The sequence below is a fragment of the Anolis sagrei genome, chromosome 4, assembly GCF_037176765.1.
Source record: "Anolis sagrei isolate rAnoSag1 chromosome 4, rAnoSag1.mat, whole genome shotgun sequence".
NCBI classification, from domain to species: Eukaryota; Metazoa; Chordata; class Lepidosauria; order Squamata; family Dactyloidae; genus Anolis; species Anolis sagrei.
In genome coordinates this window covers 6,838,913-6,847,699 of record NC_090024.1, presented here as the reverse complement: position 1 = coordinate 6,847,699, position 8,787 = coordinate 6,838,913, and positions in this window count along the sequence as shown.

Genomic DNA, 8,787 nt, shown 5'->3' with positions numbered 1-8,787 from the left:
CCCCCTTCTCCTTCCTTCCTTCTTCCTTCCTTTCCTCTTTCCACCTTCTCATCCTCCTCTTCCTCCTCCTTCCTCCTTCTTCCTTCCTTCCTTTCTCCTCATTCTCCCCCCTCCCTTCTTCCTTCCTTCCTTCCTTCCTTCCTTCCTTCCTTCCTTCCTTCCTTCTTTCCTCCTTCTCCTTCTTCTCCTTCTCCTTCTTTCCCCCTTCTCCTTCCCCTTCCCCTTCTCCTTCCTTTCTTCTTCCTTCCTTCCTTTCCTCTTTCCACCTTCTCCTCCTCCTCCTTCCTCCTCCTTCCTCCTTCTTCTTTCCTTCCTTTCTCCTCATTCTCCCCCCTCCCTTCTTCCTTGCTTCCTTCCTTCCTTCCTTCCTCCCTCCTTCTTCTCATTCTCCTTCTTTCCTCCTTCTGCTTCTCCTTCCCCTTCTCCTTCTTTCTTCATTCCTTCCTCTCCCTCCCTCCCTTCCTTCCTCCTTCTCCTCCTTCTCCTTCTCCTTCCCCTTCTCCTACTCCCAGGGTGGAAGAGTCAGCAATCCAAGAGGGGTGTTTCATATAGTCATAAAACCCATCCATAAAATGCAGGAGAGAAAAGAGACCATATGAACTTGCAACTCAAACCAAGTCTTCATTTTGGATTTCATCATGCCAAATTTTATAGGTACAATTCCAAAGTCATCTGCTGCAGAACAACTACGTGCATGCTTTATTTTGCACACTGGTCATCTGGATGGTTTGGATACATGGGATTGAAAAATACCAAAAGCCAATGAAGTGGTGCATATTTCACTAGGCACACTTTTGCCTGGCTTTCTCTTTAAAAAAAGTACCTCTGAGAGAAATGGGCAGTGATGGTGATCTATCATCTATCTATCTATCTATCTATCTATCTATCTATCTATCTATCTATCTATCTATCTGCTATCTAGCTACTTTCTGTCTGTCTGTCTATCTATCTACCCATTTCTCAGCCAATCTATTCCCATCTGCCATCTATCAATTTGCTTATATATCAATCTATCACCTAACTAGCTACTGCCTGTCTGTCTATCCGCCTCTGTATCTGTTATCTATCTGCTTATCTATTAGTCTATCTATCTATCTATCTATCTATCTATCTATCTATCTATCTCCCAGCTAGCTTTCTGTCTATCACTCTACCTATCTGTCTATCTGTCTGTCTGTGTGTCTGTCTATCTATCACCCAGCTAGCTTTCTATCTATCACTCTACCTGCCTATCTATCTATCTATCTATCTATCTATCTATCTATCTATCTATCTATCTATCTATCTATCATCTATCTATCATCTATTTATCTATCTATCTATCTATCTATCTATCTATCTATCTATCTATCTATCCCTCCCTCCCTCCCTCCATCCATCCATCCCTTTTAAAGCCCTGAAAAGGTATCCTGCCCCATCTGATCTTGGAAGCTAAGCAAGGTCATTCCTGGATAGTACTTGGATGGGAAACTACCATAGAATACCAGTTTAGTGTATCTTATAAAAGCTGGGCATCCCTTATCTGAAGGGCACCCAGGAAATTTCCAAAACAGTTGAAAAACTGGAATGATAGGTGATCAATGGGGACAGCTGGCACATTGTACATCACTGGGATATGGTGACACAGGATGTCAATGCCGCATCTTTCAATGGCAATGGATGCCTCACTGGGAATGGCATGGATGGATTCCAAAACACCAGAGTCAATGCCAAACGGTGCTACCAAGTGTGGTGCTCATCCTCCTCCTTTGCAAACCTGACAGCATCTTTTGCTCTTTGGGAAGATAAATGGGGTGTTATCTGGGCAGTGCCTCACCTGCCCAAATGTGTGGCTTCTAAAGCAGGCAGGAATGCGCCTTATCTAAGTTTTCATCGGTTCTTCATTTGAAGATTTCACATTTCCCAAGCAGGATGGCTGTGGGTTTGTTGCGACAGATAGTACAGAACTATTCCGAAACCTGTTCTGGGCGATGCTGGGCTGGGCTGTTTTTCCAACAGCATCTCAGGAACAAAGTGTGTGTTGGATAGGACTGATGTGTCAGCCCTATTGTATTTCCCAAGGGAAACACGGAGCTGGAATGAGGCCTGAAACTGAGCAAGAAGGCAAATGGACAATAAACAGTAACTTAGACCAAAGGATCTATCAGGACTGCGTTCAATCCAACCTACCCCCAGAACTGGTCACAACAGATACATTTTATTCCAAACACCAATATTTTATAGAACTTCAGTGTTAAACAGCCATTACTTACTTACTTAGGCGATCCCTCGTTGTCAGAGTAGGATAATCCTCCAGGGTGGGTCCTCTTCAAATTCTGCAGCACTGCTGGTCACAGCTGACCTCCAGCTGGAGCGCTCATGGGCCAGGGCTTCCCAGTTCTCAGTGTCTATGAGAGAGATTTAAAGATAGGCTCAAAGCCAACCTTAAAATCTCTGGTATAGACATTGGGCTCAAAGGTTGGCTTTGAGCCCATCTTTAAATCTCTTTTCCTGCCCGCCAGCATTCTGTTTTCCGTTCTTGAGTTCGGAGTAGAGCAACTGCTTAGGGAGACAGTGGTCGGGCATCTGGACAACGTGGCTGGTCCAGCGGAGTTGATGGCGGAGGACCATCGCTTCAATGCTGGTGGTCTTTGCTGCTTTCAGCATGATGACACCCTTGCAGTTCAGTCATAGAATCATAGAATCAAAGAGTTGGAAGAGACCTCATGGGCCATCCAGTCCAACCCCATTCTGCCAAGAAGCAGGAATATTGCATTCAAATCACCCCTGACAGATGGCCATCCAGCCTCTGTTTAAAAGCTTCCAAAGAAGGAGCCTCCACCACACTCCGGGGCAGAGAGTTCCACTGCTGAACGGCTCTCACAGTCAGGAAGTTCTTCCTCATGTTCAGATGGAATCTCCTTTCTTGCAGTTTGAAGCCATTGTTCCTTGTCCTAATCTCCATGGAAGCAGAAAACAAGTTGCTCCCTCCTTCCTGTGGCTTCCTCTCATATTTATACATCGCTATCATATCTCCTCTTATCCTTCTCTTCTTCAGGCTAAACATGCCCAGCTCCTTAAGCCGCTCCTCATAGGGCTTGTTCTCCAGACCCTTGATCATATTAGTCGCCCTCCTCTGGACATAGTCATTAAAGGTGTAGAATTAGTGGATTAGCAGCTTCGTGTAATAAAGTCCTTAGCCGTAGGACAGTGTTTCTCAAACTGGGGGTGACGACCCCTGGGGAGCCAATGCTATCTATTTCACTTCTTCCTCCCTTCCTTCGTTAACTTTCTCAAGACTTCATTCTTATAAAATTAACACTTACTGTCTCCACCCTTGGATACTGTTTATCTGGCCCTGGAGACTTGAATTCTTTTAGATTAGCCAGATATTCCTGTACTGCCCCTTTACCTATTCATTATTGCATTTCCTCTACTGCATCCTGAAACAGAGGGAGAAAATGTGGAGGCAGTGACAAGGTTTGTATTTCGAGGTGCGCAGATGACTGCAGACGCAGACGCAGACTTCAGCCAGGAAATCAGGAGACACTTACTTCTTGGGAGGAGAGGAATGACCAATCTTGATAAAATAATGAAGAGTAGAGACATGACACTGGCAACGGAGATCTGCATAGTTAAAGCCATGGTATTCCCATAGTCACCTACGGATGTGAGAGCTGGACCACAAGGAAGGCTGAGCGAAGGAAGAGAGATGCTTTGGAACTGAGGTGCTGGAGGAAAGTGCTGAGAGTGCCTTGGACCGCCAGAAGATCCAACCAGTCCATCCTCCAGGAAGGAAAGCCTGACTGGTCATTGAAGGGAAGGATAGTAGAGGCCAAGATGAAGTACTTTGGCCACATCATGAGAAGACAGGAAAGCTTGGAGAAGACAATTATGTATTGTCGAAGGCTTTCATGACCGGAATCACTGGGTTGTTGTAGGTTGCTCTGAGGATGCTTGCCACAGATGCAGGTGAAATGTCAGGAGAGAATGCCTCTAGAACATGGCCATATAGCCTGAAAAAACCTACAACAACCCAAAAGACAATGATGCTGGGGAAAATGGAAGGAAAAAAGGAAGAGGGGCCGACCAAGGGCAAGATGGATGGATGGCATCCTTGAAGTGACTGGATTGACCCTGAAGGAACTGGGTGTGGTGATGGCTGACAGGGAGCTCTGGCATGGACTTGTTCAGGAGGTCACGAAGAGTTGGAAACGACTGAACGAATGAACAACAACAATCTTCTATTACAGTGTTTCTCAACCTGGAAGTCCGAACCCCTGTGGGGGCCACAAGGGGATGTCAGAGGGGTCGCTAAAGACCATCAGAAAACACAGTATCTTCTGTTGGTCATGGGCAGAGGCGGCCCTAGGTAATTTTCAATGGTAAGCAAACAGTATTTTGGTGCCCCCCCCCCAAAACCAATCACTATCTATCTATCTATCTATCTATCTATCTATCTATCTATCTATCTATCTATCTATCTATTAGGCCTGGGTAACAACGCAAAAATTTGTTTCTAAAATCGTTTTGTAATTGGGGGTTTTTTTTGTTTCGATATTTAAAATAATTACAAAATTTTCAAAAAAAAAGTTCGGTATTTACGAAATTTCGTAAATATTTACAAAACATTTTGTAAAGATGGCGCCCTTTTTTTCAATATTTTTTCAATATTTTTTAAATTTAATTATTAATTTAGTAGAATAGGGAGGAGAAATTAAAATTATTATTAAGGAGGGAAGGCAGGCACTCACTCTGGCGGGCCCTCTAATCAAGGTGGTCAGTTGAAACATTCACACCTCGCTCCAGCAGACAAGAGTCCTTTGTCCCACCCTGGTCATTATTCCACATAAATATATAAACCCTTTTTCCTACTTCCAACAGACCTCACTAGTAGAGGATGCTTGCCATAGATGCAGGCAAAACGTCAGGAGAGAATGCCTCGCTCGCCCCTCTCGCTCGCCATAGATGCAGGCGAAAAGTCAGGAGAAAATGCCTCTAGGCCATGGCCATATGGCCTGAAAAAACCTACAACAACCCAATCAGGGACATCTGTAATCACCTCTCAACAAAAGATTGCTCCAGGCACTGCCAGGCCATCAAATGCTAATCAAGGTGGTCAGTTGAAACATTCACACCTCGCTCCAGCAGACAAGAGTCCTTTGTCCCACCCTGGTCATTATTCCACATAAATATAAACCCTTATAGATATAGACTTCACTACCTCTGAGGATGCTGCTTGCCATAGATGCAGGCAAAACGTCAGGAGAGAATGCCTCGCTCGCCCCTCTCGCTCGCCATAGATGCAGGCGAAAAGTCAGGAGAAAATGCCTCTAGGCCATGGCCATATGGCCTGAAAAAACCTACAACAACCCAATCAGGGACATCTGTAATCACCTCTCAACAAAAGATTGCTCCAGGCACTGCCAGGCCATCAAATGCTAATCAAGGTGGTCAGTTGAAACATTCACACCTCGCTCCAGCAGACAAGAGTCCTTTGTCCCACCCTGGTCATTATTCCACATAAATATAAACCCTTATAGATATAGACTTCACTACCTCTGAGGATGCTGCTTGCCATAGATGCAGGCAAAACGTCAGGAGAGAATGCCTCGCTCGCCCCTCTCGCTCGCCATAGATGCAGGCGAAAAGTCAGGAGAAAATGCCTCTAGGCCATGGCCATATGGCCTGAAAAAACCTACAACAACCCAATCAGGGACATCTGTAATCACCTCTCAACAAAAGATTGCTCCAGGCACTGCCAGGCCATCAAATGCTAATCAAGGTGGTCAGTTGAAACATTCACACCTCGCTCCAGCAGACAAGAGTCTTTTGTCCCACCCTGGTCATTATTCCACATAAATATAAACCCTTATAGATATAGACTTCACTACCTCTGAGGATGCTGCTTGCCATAGATGCAGGCAAAACGTCAGGAGAGAATGCCTCGCTCGCCCCTCTCGCTCGCCATAGATGCAGGCGAAAAGTCAGGAGAAAATGCCTCTAGGCCATGGCCATATGGCCTGAAAAAACCTACAACAACCCAATCAGGGACATCTAATCACCTCTCAACAAAAGATTGCTCCAGGCACTGCCAGGCCATCAAGTGCTAATCAAGGTGGTCAGTTGAAACATTCACACCTCGCTCCAGCAGACAAGAGTCCTTTGTCCCACCCTGGTCATTATTCCACATAAATATAAACCCTTATAGATATAGACTTCACTACCTCTGAGGATGCTGCTTGCCATAGATGCAGGCAAAACGTCAGGAGAGAATGCCTCGCTCGCCCCTCGCCCAAAATCTGGCTACCAGTGCCCTCTAAAATAACCCTCTAAAATCAGAATAAATAAAGAGCAACACTAAAAAAGGGGGGGAATTCCTGACATGAAGCAATCAGGGCCAGTTAACCGCTCTCAACAAAGGATTCCTGGGCAGCAACTAGCTCGGCTTTGAAGCTGCAAGGCCATTAAATACTCATCAAGATGACCAATTGCAACATTCACACTTACCTCAAGCAGACATGAGTTCTTTTTCCCACCCTGGACATTCCACAGATATACAAACCCCACTTGCCTAGTTACAAACAGACCTCACAGCCTCTTGAGGATGCCTGCCATAGATGTGGGTGAAACATCAGGTGAGAATGCTTCACCAAGCACCAAAGAGCATTCTGAACCCCACCAATAATAGAACTGAACCAAACTTGGCATACAGGACTTCCATGACTAACAGAAAATACTGGAGAGGGGGTTGGGAAAAATAGACCCTGACATTTGGGAATTGCAGTTTACCAAGCACCAAAGAACATTCTGAGCTCCACCAACAATAGAATTGAACCAAGCTTGGCATATAGGACTTCCATTACCAAATACTAGAGGGGTTTGGGGGAGGCATGTACAGAAGATGACATTTGCAGTACCTTTTGACCAGGCCTCCTTGCTGCCCTGAGAGGGGTCCAGGCTCAGATGCAGGGAAGGAAAGGGAAAGAGAAAGAGAAAGAGCCTGGCTGGCTGGCTGGCTGGCTGCCTCCCTCCTGGCAGCACGTGGAGGGAGGGAGGACTTCCCTCTCGCCTAGTGGGCGGGGCCTGCGCTTCTCCATTAGAAGAAGGCTGTGGAGGGCGCATGGGGCCTGCAGGAGGAGGCGTGGCCTAAGGACAGAACAGCGCCCCCTGGCAAAAAAAGTATTCCGCCACCGCTTACTTCGAGTAATGGACGGGCCGCCCCTGGTCATGGGTTTTCTGTGTGGGATGTTTGGCCCAATTCTATTGTTGGTGGGGTTCAGAATGCTCTTTGATTGTAGGTGAACTATAAATCCCAGCAACTACAACTCCAAAATGTCAAGGTCTATTTCCCTCAAACTCCATCAGTGTTCACATTTGGGCATATGGAATATTTGTGCCAAGTTTGGTCCAGATCCATCATTGAGTCCACAGTGCTCTCTGGATGTAGGTGAACTACAACTCCAAAACACAAAGTCAATACCCACCAAACCCTTCCAGTATTTTCTGTTGGTCAGGGGAGTTCTGTGTGCTAGGTTTGCTTCGATTCCATCGGTGGAGTTCAGAATACTCGTTGGTTGTAGGTGAACTATAAATCCCAGCAACTACAACTCCCAAATGATAAAATCAATCCCAACCCCACCTCCACCCCACTAGTATTCAAATTTGGACGTATTGGGTATTTGTGCCAAATTTGGTCCAGTGAATGAAAATACATCTTGCATATCAGATATTTACATTACAATTCATAACAGGAGCAAAATTACAGTTATGAAGTAGCCACAAAAATAATGTTATGGTTGGGGGTCAGCACAACACGAGGGACTGTGTTAAGTGGTCGTGGCATTAAGAAGGTTACGAAACACTGCCTTAGGAGGGGGACTCAGCCTTAAAAACCCACAGCATACAAGTGATAAAACCAATATATCAAATCCATACAAAGCCACAGGATGGCAGCAATGGAGCAACCAAAGACAATGACAGTCATGCCTGGTAATTTAGTGCAGTTTGGGTTGAAAATGCAAGTGCATAGGAATAGGGGCAGTCAATTTTTGTCTATAATTCAGATCTGCTGAAAGAACAAAACATTGGCGTCCTAAGGCAAGAAAAGCCTGTGTTTTTCTGGGCAACACAAGGAAAGGGTATTGCATTGAGGAAGGGGCAAGCTTGATTTCTGCTGCCCTGGAGACTACAAAACAATGGATGCAAACAACAGGAAAAGGGATTCCTTCCAAACATTAGAAAGCGTTGTAGCATGTAAAAAAAATCACTTGGTGAGTGTGTTATCTGAAAAATGCAAAGCACAAAGCAGGTTGGTTGGGCCACACTCAGAAGCTAGCTGACCCTGGGAGTTTTGGCAACAGTTACATGTTTGCGTTTGCTATGCAGGAGCTTACAGAGAGAGACATTTCTTGCTTCATGAGCTTCTGGAAGAAGATCTTCCACATGGACACCTAAAGTCCATTTGAATCTCTCTCAAAGGACATTTTGTAAGTCAATGCAACTGTTCACATGACTGTAGATATAGTGCTCTGCACTACAAAGAGTAAACTTGCAGGTTTTTCGGGCTGTATGGCCATGTTCTAGAAGCATTCTCTCCTGACATTTTACCTGCATCAGTTGTTGTTGCCTGCCATACAACAACTCAATGATTCCGGCCATGAAAGCCTTTGACAATACAAAGAGTAAACTCCTTGGTTTTTACTGATCATCCACGTGGCATATGTTTTCTTTCTCTGGCAAGACAGTGTGTGGACTCATAAAACGTGAACTATGTGTGATTTTTATTCCACCACAGAAAGAACTGGG